Source organism: Triticum aestivum, chromosome 1B (assembly GCF_018294505.1).
Source record: "Triticum aestivum cultivar Chinese Spring chromosome 1B, IWGSC CS RefSeq v2.1, whole genome shotgun sequence".
NCBI lineage: Eukaryota > Viridiplantae > Streptophyta > Magnoliopsida > Poales > Poaceae > Triticum > Triticum aestivum.
In genome coordinates, this window is record NC_057795.1 from 696,190,622 (window position 1) to 696,202,842 (window position 12,221).

Genomic DNA, 12,221 nt, shown 5'->3' on the forward strand with positions numbered 1-12,221 from the left:
AAATCAATTTTAAACTTCATGAAAATAATTGTGTGAACTAAATGGACTTATCCAAAGCCACGCAACAATTTTTTCAGAATTATTGAACATATATTTATGTTATAATAAATATAGATCCAATTCAAATATTTATTGGAGTAATTCAAATGGCCAAAATAAATGTTTCTGAGCTCCTAAAAATATTGGTTTGAATTTTACCTCTTGCCAATATTTTTATAGAATACCAGGGACATTTTCTTGGACTCATTTGATAAGATTTTAAAGTTGGTTATTTTTGAACTGATTTCTGAGGGTTTCAACAAACCTCAATTCAACTTTCAGAAATTTTAGACATGATGCATAAGTGCAGATGCAACTATTTCACTCAGGTATTCTAGGGCTGTGACAACTCAGCCCCACTAAACAAGAATCTCGTCCCGAGATTCAAGACGTGAGGTAAGAAGAAAGGGGGTCACAAAACAAACACAATCTTCTTTGATCCAATTGCCCTTCTCTAAGTTGTTGAGTCATTGCATGTCATTGATCTTGACGTCTTTGATTTCGAGATCTTCATCCAACACGATGACGATGGAAGGAAACTCTAGAGGAAACAATCTTCTCAAAGATCGAACAACTCAGAATCAACTCACGGAATGAGGCATACAAACATCCCTTGAGCTGAGACGCAAAACACGCATCAGATATGATGGATGAGAAACATATGACAAAGGTTCAAGTTGGTAGGCAACACTTCGACGCTTAAGTATATGGTGACGGGGGTTTCAAGTAGCGAGGAATTAAGTTGCCCATGATACCATAACGGGACACCTCGGGGAAGGTGACTCGTTGAATTATTTCTTTAAGTGGCAAGAAGAATTACTTTTGACACATCGATCATTGAAAATCTTTATACCAGCCCAAGGCAATTTGCAATCGATTACTTGAAGGAGTTCGGAAGAATGGCATATTCCAACTACAATGGATGATGTGGACTACCTTGATGAAGACAACGCAATGGATGATTTTTGCCTATCATCGGAAATGGATGGGACCCATGACAGGACCACTTTTGAAGAAGATCCTGAACAACAATTACTGAGAGGGCAGTCCATGGGAAATTGGCACAATGGTGGTGTAAGCTGTGAACAAGATGCAAATATTGGGAATGTTCCAACCATCATATCTGCCTAAGATTCAGATTTGGTTAGAAATAGGATACTTCAGACCCACATGTCTGAAAAGAAGAGTTGCAACTCAAATCGACGAGATAATGTTGCGAGACTCTCGGGAGACGAACTACAATAGCAAGCTCCAAGACATAAGCTGGTTTTGCTACACACTTGTGAACACACTGTCCTAGACAAGCTTGACCACCTGGTAGTCTTATAATAAAACACTACCGAGTTCTGGTTGGGAACCATCATCGAGGATAACCGAATCTTGTACAAATCCATCTGGTACCTTCAGGACTAGCACTTAGAACTTATTATCCTTGAACAAATCAATCAGTGGCTTGGTGTGCTAGGAAATACATATGGGCTGAAGGTTGCAAGTCTTCAAACCATAGAATACTTTGCACATATGCATGTCTGACTTGTGATGGTTCCGAAGGAAGCAAAAACAAGCTTTCTCGAATTTACAGCGGCAACTTTCATCAAATGCACGTGAATTAGAGGAAGTCACTCCTTTCATCCAAACGTATACCTCATGAGCGGAGCATGAAGGCAATGCTTACAAAGTTTCCAATACTAGTGTAATGTTCAACATGAATCATGGGGGAGACAAAATGCTGCTGACGGGCTCAATAGCAACTCATCGGAATTTCCATATCACTGGACTTCCACCATCATGTGAACACGGTGATAGCATTGGTCAGACCAAAATATGCAATGGTGTATGCTCGAGGGATCAACCACGAGTAAGACAACATTACGAACGTCATTGGTTCTGATTTGACTTGATGGTAGCCCATACTCAAGTCAAAGTTTTGACAAGACAATAGATCCAACAACTGATCACGAGGACCAATTGGTGAAGATATCATCTTTCCTCCACACACACACAAACACAAAGATATCCCTTCAGAAAGAACCAAATTCGGCAAAGCTTTTTATCTTCCAACTCTCTAAGTTGTTGTTTAGCTTAACCAAGTAGCTCAGGGGTATCCAACACAGATTCTTGGAGAAGGGGTGGTTTACAAGAAACCAACTTGATCACGAACTCAACATAGTGGTCAGGTGACAACCTGGTAACACTTCCGAGAAGATATTCAGAAAATCACGAACCACCGATATGTTACTAAGCTCGAGAACAATCTTCCTTTTCAGGGCAAGACGATGTGATCAAAAGAGAGAGGGATTGACACAATCCTAACTCATTGATCGAATAGTGCACCAGAAATAAGGACTAGGTAGCACGATCAATCTTAGGATGATGATTCAATAACCAACATGCTAAGGATGAAATTATTGTCCATTAACTACCAAGCAACAGGGTTGCTGGGAGTATTGATTTCACACATCATAGTTCACTTGTCGGCATTCCGGTTACAACAACACGGGACCGAGGAATGAATAATGATGGCGAGAAGTATCACTGCATCAAGAATTCATAAGAGGTAGTGCAATGCTCATGACACTCTTGACATAAAGATGGTAACACTCCAAGGTAGAACTGAGCAAAAGCTGGATTGGCATTTGATCTGCAGAACACAACTACTTTGACCCAATCCTGGATATGGATGAGGTACTGGAGTTTGTTTCTCCTAGTCATTCTGAAATAGAATGGCTTAACGGACCACAAGAATAATAAGCATTGATAACACAGATGCACAATACTCATGGCTATCAATTGATAGACGATGGTCGGAATACAAATGAAGAGGGACAACTCAAGGGGACATATATCTTTCTGAGTTGTGGATGCATAGATTAATATGTCGAACCAAGTTCAACAGGTTTCTTCCAGATAACCCATGCAGGAAGGTAGAACTGATAGAATCACAATCATGAATGGAAAACTCCTCAAGAGTACTCTGATTGTGATATTTTGGTTCAAAGAACATCTGCCTTAATGGTTCATGGTATTTGGAAGAAGGAAATACCACGGACCTCGAGGACTAATGAAAGGTTACTAATATCCTAAGGGAACTAGCAAACACTTTCGACATGAGATAAGTAGAGTGAATCTTGGGTCAAGAACCCAGGAGTAGAATGCCTACTACTAAATGGCATCACGGGATGCTTTAGAGAATGGTGGCCGGAATCATCACACTGGGAACACAAAACATGGCTAGATTACTAGGTGACTCCCTAAAACACCTAGGGTCATAATACTAGCTCCAACATATATGTCGAGACAACAGAGTACCTCAACTCATTGATTAGTGTGTTATTCTGACCAAAAGGACATCGAAAATGGAAAGAAAGGGTCTGCAAATGCATCAGATTGTTTAGAAACCTGGGATTACTCGGACAGCATAACGACTGTAAATGCTCAAAATGATTTGAGACATCCTGCAAAATGGTGGCATAACCACTCAACATCACAATATCAAAGTTCTGAGGCCAGCTATGAACATATGGAAGTGGTAGGAACTGAACTGAGGCTTGAACTCAACAATCCTAGACAACTACGGTTTAGTAACACGTCATCCTGAGAGATAGAAGAGAAGCCTAGTTCTTAACCCCGTAGAAAAGATAAGATGACTCAGATCAGAAGGTCATGAGGATAAGAAGTAAAAAGAGCCTTACGTTCCCTTCCACAATCAATTCCTTTATATAACTAAAGCATTTCTAGAAACGACTTTGACCAGCTTGGCTTGGTAATCCTACAGGCAGTCAGGCTCTGATACCAAAGCTGTCAGGACCCCGATTCCAAGTCACATCGATCTAGCCGGTAACACCTCATATCACTTTGCGGCCTCACGCACGGTATTCCCACGGGTGTCGCCTTACCATGGCCCGGGACCATTTGCACCTTTTGGCTCACGTATATGATAGTGTCGCTAGCATCCATATGACAGAGAAACCGAGCCGACATGACTAGTCGTGAACCCAAAGTGGCACTAACTTATGGGGACAGGCATACATGAATCAACATAGAGCATGTCGGTCAGCAGCGTGTGAATCCGGGCTGTAGCACTAGGCTAACAGGACTCCGGGAACCCGGGCTGTAGCAGGCTAGGCAGGACTCCGGATGTCACCGCGTGACATTTCCCCGAAGGGACAGACACAGGAACGAAGTGAATCATATGCCGGCCAGTCAAGTGTTTCGGGCAGTAGTGCTGGGCTAGCAGGACTCCGGTGAACCGGGCTGTAGTGGACTACTATGGCTCATGGAAGCACAAGACTACATTTCCCCACAAGATAGGCTACCAAGGATAAACAACTAGGTCGTCGGATCCCAAACATACCAAGCATTTCAATCATACACACAATATGCTCAATATGTGTAAATACAACATGGCATCACAACATAACTCTACGACTCAAGTATTTATTCATTAGGCTACGAGGAGCGAGATATTACAAACATGGGTCTCATGACCCAACATTCAGAGCATACAAGTCAAAGCACACGCGGAAGCTTAACATGTCTGAGTACAGACATCTACAAATGAAAAGGGCTGACAAGCCTGACTATCTACCAGATCCTGCCGAGGGAACATGTTCATAGCTGTGGTAACAAGCTAAACGTCGAAGTCCACGCGGAACTACTAGCGATACTTAAGTCTCTCTGCAAAACATAAAATAAGCAAACGTGAGTACAAATGTACCCATCAAGACTTACATTAGAACTATATACATATGCATCGGTAACAATAAAGGGTGGTGGAGTTTAACTGCAGCAAGCCAGCTTTGACTCGGTGGCTATCCTGAACTACGACTACAAGGAACTCTTTTGAGGTGGCACACACGAGTCCACATATTCACCATTTCAATACACCACTATGGATCTGCTCCCGTCTCCCTATGAGAACGCCACCCATAGCACTCCCGCTTATCTTGTGCATTTTAGAGTATCCACATTCACTTGTCTATGAACTATGCAAGGGGTCCAAGTTTCCATATCCGAGGAATCCGGCTATTCGAATAGATAATGATAACCCTACAGGGGTGTACTCCTTCACACACGCTCTCGCCACTTACCACCATGTACACGTCATGTACCTCGGCAACCTTCAAGCGGAAGCCTGGAGAGGGAGTCGGCCATGACCTGACTAACCACACAAGTCTCTAGTCCAGGTTTATCGCCTATTCGGGTTCCATCCGCAAGGAGATCCGGCCGGGGTGTCGCTCACGGCCCCAAACGATGTGTACAGGGTTCCAAGCCCACCAAACAGGCGGCGCTTGGTCTACCCGACCACGGTGCCTAGTCTGTCCCAAGCCCACCTGTACCGGGTACCACTTGGTAGACTACTAACACTACCTACAAACACCAAAAACTAGTTGCAACTCCTGGACAGAGATCAGGTTGATTAATAAGTCGAGAGAGCTTGGAGCGCCCGAAGCCCAATGTGTGGTAGTAACTGTTCATGGATCACAAACACATAACTCAGTTCTTGAGGACGGCTGCAATGAGACAACCCACCATGTACTCCTACATGGCCTCTCACCGCTACCTTTACAAAATCGTGTTCACACACTTAGCTCTCAATAGTAGGACATGTTCACCACATTCCAATTCAACCCCGATGAATCAGACCTGACAGAACTCTAAGCAGTAGCAGGCATGACAAACAAGCATGAATGAGTAGGCACATCAGGGCTCAAACAACTCCTACTCATGCTACTGGGTTTCATCTATTTACTGTGGCAATGACAGGTCATGCAGAGGAAAGGGGTTCAACTACCGCAACATGTAATAGTTGAATCGTTGTTGTCTTAATGCAGCAAAGGAGAGCAGGAGCAAGAGAGTGGGATTGTATCGGAATGAACATGGGGGTTTTGCTTGCCTGGCACTTCTGAAGATAGTATAGCTCTTCATCAGTGTCATCGATCACATCGTCGAAACAACGTCTACTGAGAGGGGACAGTTACCGGCAACACAGAGAAAACACAATCAATGCAATACACAATATGATGCATGATCATGACATGTCAATATGTTGTGTTTTGAGCTAATGCAACTAGTACCAGATTAAATGGAGTTGGTTTGAATCCAGGATTCAAATTCAAACTCCACATGTGGTTATTTAAATTTACATTCATCCAATTTGTCCTAAACAGTAGTCATAAATTGTTCTGACATGCATGAAACCAGTACAGATAGATAGATTGGATTTTTCTAATAATTTTTCATATATAATTTGTTTCATTTGGAGTTACGGTTGAATTTATATGAATTTTAGAAGTTTTGGCTATTTTTTGGAATTTCCTGAATAAACTTAAATCCAGAAAATGCTTTACTGCGTCAGCATGACATAGGTGTGATGTCAGCAGGTCAACTGGGTCGGCTAGGTCAAACCTGACCTGTGTGACCCATACGTCAGTGGCTCAGGCTGGTTTGGGTGGATGACAGGTGGGGCCGGTCAACGTTGACTTGACACAGGCAATTAGTACATATTATGCTCGGGGACCACACATATTAGTACTAATCTTAACAGAAAATTAGTACTAATCTAATGGAGCAGGCATGGGGGTCTACGGTGTCCTGTGGTGGCGGCAGCAGCAAGCTTGGCGGTGGCCGGAGCTCGGGTGAGCTCGGGGTCGAGGCTACAACGGCCGTGGCGATGCGGGGTTAGCACCTATGGCTTCTACGCGGTGCGGCGAATACATTGGACGCATGCCTGGGAACAAATGGTCACCAGAGTGTGGCCGGCATCGAGCTCGTGTGGCGGTGCGTCTCGGCTCCGGTGGAGGAGGCAGCTAGAGCTCGAAATCGGGCATGGAGTTAGGGGTAAACGAAGCAGGGGCTCACATGTAGTCGGTAGGGAGGCTCTGAAGGAAATATGCCCTAGAGGCAATAATAAATTTATTATTTTTTCCTTATATCATGATAAATGTTTATTATCCATGCTAGGATTGAATTAACCGGAAACATAATACATGTGTGAATACATAGACAAACAGAGTGTCACTAGTATGCCTCTACTTGACTAGCTCGTTAATCAAAGATGGTTATGTTTCCTGACCATGAACAAAAGAGTTGTTATTTGATTAATGGGATCACATGATTAGGAGAATGATGTGATTGACATGACCCATTCCATTAGCTTAGCACCCGATTGTTTAGTATGTTGCTATTGCTTTCTTCATGACTTATACATGTTCCTATGACTAAGAGATTATGCAACTCCCGTTTGCCGGAGGAACACTTTGTGTGCTACCAAACATCACAACGTAACTGGGTGATTATAAAGGTGCTCTACAGGTGTCTCCAAAGGTACATGTTGAGTTGGCGTATTTCGAGATTAGGATTTGTCACTCCAATTGTCGGAGAGGTATCTCTGGGCCTCTCGGTAATGCACATGACTTAAGCCTTGCAAGCAATGCAAATAATGAGTTAGCTGCGAGATGATGTATTACGGAACGAGTAAAGAGACTTTCCGGTAATGAGATTGAACTAGGTATTGAGATACCGACGATCGAATCTCAGGCAAGTAACATACCGATGACAAAGGGAACAACATATGTTGTTATGCGGTCTGACCGATAAAGATCTTCGTAGAATATGTGGGAGCCAATATGAGCATCCAGGTTCCGCTATTGGTTATTGACCGGAGACGTGTCTCGGTCATGTCTGCATTGTTCTCGAACCCGTAGGGTCCGCACACTTAACGCTACAATGACAGTTTCATTATGAGTTTATATGTTTTGATGTACCGAAGGTTGTTCGGAGTCCCGGATGTGATCACGGACAAGACGAGGAGTCTCAAAATGGTCGAGACATAAAGATTGATATCTCGGACGACTATATTCAGACACCGGAAGTGTTCTGAGTGATTTCGGTGAAAACCGGAGTGCCGGAGGGTTACAGGAACTCCCCCCCCCCCCCGGGAGAAGTATGGGCCTAATGGGCCTTAGTGGAGAGAGAGAGGGGCGGCCAGGGTGGGCCGTGCACCCCCTCCCTTCTGGTCCGAATTGGACTAGGAGAGGGGGGTGGCGCCCCCCTTTCCTTCTCCCTGTCCCCCTTCCTTTCCCCCTCCTAGTAGGAGTAGGAAAGAGGGGAGTCCTACTCCTACTAGGAGGAGGACTCCTCCTCCTGGCGCACCCTGCTAGGGCCGGCCGGCCTCCCCCTTGCTCCTTTATATACGGGGGCAGGGGGCACCTCTAGACACACAAGTTGATCTTCGTGATCGTTCTCTTAGCCGTGTGCGGTGCCCCCCTCCACCATAATCCTCGATAATATTTTAGCGGTGCTTAGGCGAAGCCCTGCGACGGTAGAACATCAAGATCGTCACCACGCCGTCATGCTGACAGAACTCAACCCGACACTTTGCTGGATTGGAGTCCAGGGATCGTCATCGAGCTGAACGTGTGCTAGAACTCAGAGGTGCCGTAGATTCGGTGCCTGATCGGTTGGGCCATGAAGACGCACGACTACATCAACCGCGTTGTCATAACGCTTCCGCTATCGATCTACAAGGGTACGTAGACAACACTCTCCCCTCTCGTTGCTATGCATCACCATGATCTTGCGTGTGCGTAGGAATTTTTTTGAAATTACTACGTTCCCCAACAGTGGCATCCGAGCATGGTTTTATGTGTTGATGTTATATGCACGAGTAGAACACAAGTGAGTTGTGGGCGATATAAGTCATACAGCTTACCAGCATGTCATACTTTGGTTCGGCGGTATTGTTGGATGAAGCGGCCCGGACCGACATTACGCGTACGCTTACGCGAGACTGGTTCTACCGACGTGCTTTGCACACAGGTGGCTGGCGGGTCTCAGTTTCTCCAACTTTAGTTGAACCGAGTGTGGCTACGCCCGGTCCTTGCGAAGGTTAAAACAGCACCAACTTGACAAACTATCATTGTGGTTTTGATGCGTAGGTAAGATTGGTTCTTGCTCAGCCCATAGCAGCCACGTAAAACTTGCAACAACAAAGTAGATGACATCTAACTTGTTTTTGCAGGGCATGTTGTGATGTGATATGGTCAAGGCATGATGCTAAATTTAATTATATGAGATGATCATGTTTTGTAACCGAGTTATCGGCAACTGGCAGGAGCCAAATGGTTGTCGCTTTATTGTATGCAATGCAATCGCCTTGTAATGCTTTACTTTATCACTAAGAGGTAGCGATAGTCATAGAAGCATAAGTTTGGCGAGACGACAATGATGCTACGATGGAGATCAAGGTGTCGCGCCGGTGACGATGGTGATCATGACGATGCTTCGGAGATGGAGATCACAAGCACAAGATGATGATGGCCATATCATATCACTTATATTGATTGCATGTGATGTTTATCTTTTATGCATCTTATCTTGCTTTGATTGACGGTAGCATTATGAGATGATCTCTCACTAAATTTCAAGATAAAAGTGTTCTCCCTGAGTATGCACCGTTGCCAAAGTTCGTCGTGCCCAGACACCACGTGATGATTGGGTGTGATAAGCTCTACGTCCATCTACAACGGGTGCAAGCCAATTTTGCACACACAGAATACTCAGGTTAAACTTGACGAGCCTAGCATATGCAGATATGGCCTCGGAACACTGAGACCGAAAGGTCGAGCGTGAATCATATAGTAGATATTATCAACATAGTGATGTTCACCATTGAAAGCTACTCCATTTCACGTGATGATCGGTTATGGTTTAGTTGATTTGGATCACGTGATCACTTAGATGATTAGAGGGATGTCTTTCTAAGTGGGAGTTCTTAAGTAATATGATTAATTGAACTTTAATTTATCATGAACTTAGTCCTGGTAGTATTAGCACATATATGTTGTAGATCAATAGCTCGCGATGTTGCTCCTTGTTTTATTTTTGATATGTTCCTAGAGAAAACTAAGTTGAAAAAAAATGTTAGTAGCAATGATACGGATTGGATCCGTGATCTGAGGTTTATCCTCATTGCTGCACAGAACAATTATGTCCTTGATGCACCGCTAGGTGACAGACCTATTGCAGGAGTAGATGCATACGTTATGAATGTTTGGCTAGCTCAATATGATGACTACTTGATAGTTTAGTGCACCATGCTTAACGGCTTAGAATCGGGACTTCAAAGACGTTTTGAACGTCATGGACCATATGAGATGTTCCAGAAGTTGAAGTTAATATTTCAAGCAAATACCCGATTTGAGAGATATGAAGTCTCCAACAAGTTCTATAGCTAAAAGATGGAGGAGAATAGCTCAAGCAGTGAGCATGTGCTCAGATTGTCTGGGTACTACAATCGCTTGAATCAAGTGGGAGTTAATCTTCCAGATAAAATAGTGATTGACAGAATTCTCTAGTCACTATCACGAAGTTAGTAGAACTTCATGATGAACTATAATATGCAAGGGATGACGAATGTAATTCCCAAGCTCTTTGTGATGCTAAAATCGACGAAGGTAGAAATCAAGAGAAACATCAAGTGTTGATGGTAGACAAGACCACTAGTTTCAAGAAAAGGGCAAAGGGAAGAAGGGGAACTTCAAGAAGAACGGCAAGAAAGTTGCTGATCAAGTGAAGAAGCCCAAGTCTGGTCCTAAGCCTGAGACTAAGTGATTCTACTGCAAAGGAACTGGTCACTGGAAGCGGAACTACCCCAAGAATTTGGCGGATAAGAAAGGATGGCAAAGTGAACAAAGGTATATTAGATATACATGTTATTGATGTATAATTTACTAGTGTTTATAGCAACACCTCAGTATTTGATACTAGTTCAGTTGCTATGATTAGTAACTTGAAACGGGAGTTGGAGAATAAACAGAGACTAGTTAAGGGTGAAGTGACGTTGTGTGTTGGAAGTGGTTCCAAGATTGATATGATCATCATCGCACACTCCCTATACTTTCAGGACTTGTGTTGAACCTAAATAAGTGTTATTTGGTGTTTGCGTTGAGCATGAATATGATTTGATCATGTTTATTGCAATACGGTTATTCATTTAAGTTAGAGAATAATTGTTGTTCTGCTTTCATGAATAAAACCTTATATGGTTACACACCCAATGAAAATAGTTCATTGGATCTTGATCGTAGTGATACACATTTTCATAATATTGAAGCCAAAAGATGCAAAGTTAATAATGATAGTGCAACTTATTTGTGGCACTGCCGTTTAGGTCATATTGGTGTAAACCGCATGAAGAAACTCCATGCTAATGGGCTTTTGGAATCACTTGATTATGAATCACTTGATGCTTGTGAACCATGCCTCATGGGCAAGATGACTAAGACTCCATTCTCCGGAACAATGGAGCGAGCAACTGACTTATTGGAAATAATACATACTGATGTATGCGATTCGATGAGTGTTAAGGCTCACGGCGGGTATCGTTATTTTCTGACCTTCACAGATGATTTGAGCAGATATGGGTATATCCACTTGATAAAACATAAGTCTGAAATATTTGAAAAGTTAAAAGAATTTCAGAGTGAAGTGGAAAATCATCGTGACAAGAAAATAAAGTTTCTACGGTCAGATCGCGGAGACGAATATTTGAGTTACGAGTTTGGTCTTCAATTAAAACAATGTGGAATAGTTTCACAAACTCATGCCACCTGGAACACCACAGCATAATGGTGTGTCCGAACGTCATAACTGTACTTTATTGGATATAGTGCAATCTATGATGTTTCTTACCAATTTACCACTATCGTCTCAGGGACATGCATTAGAGACAGTTGCATTCACGTTAAAAGGGGCACCATCTAAGTCCGTTGAGACGACACAATATGAACTGTGGTTTGGCAAGAAACCAAAGTTGTCGTTTCTTAAAGTTTGGGGTTGTGATGCTTATGTGAAAAAGTTTCATCCTGATAAGCTCATACCCAAATCGGAGAAATGTGTCTTCATAGGATACCCAAAGGAGACAGTTGGGTACACCTTCTATCACAGATCCGAAGGCAAGACATTTGTTGCTAAGAATGGATCCTTTCTAGAGAAGGAGTTTCTCTCGAAAGAAGTGAGTGGGAGGAAAGTAGAACTTGATGAGGTAACTGTACCTGCTCCCTTATTGGAAAGTAGTACATCGCAGAAACCGGTTTCTGTGACACCTACACCAATTAGTGAGGAAGCTAATGATAATGATCATGAAACTTCAGAACAAGTCACTACTGAACCTCGTAGAT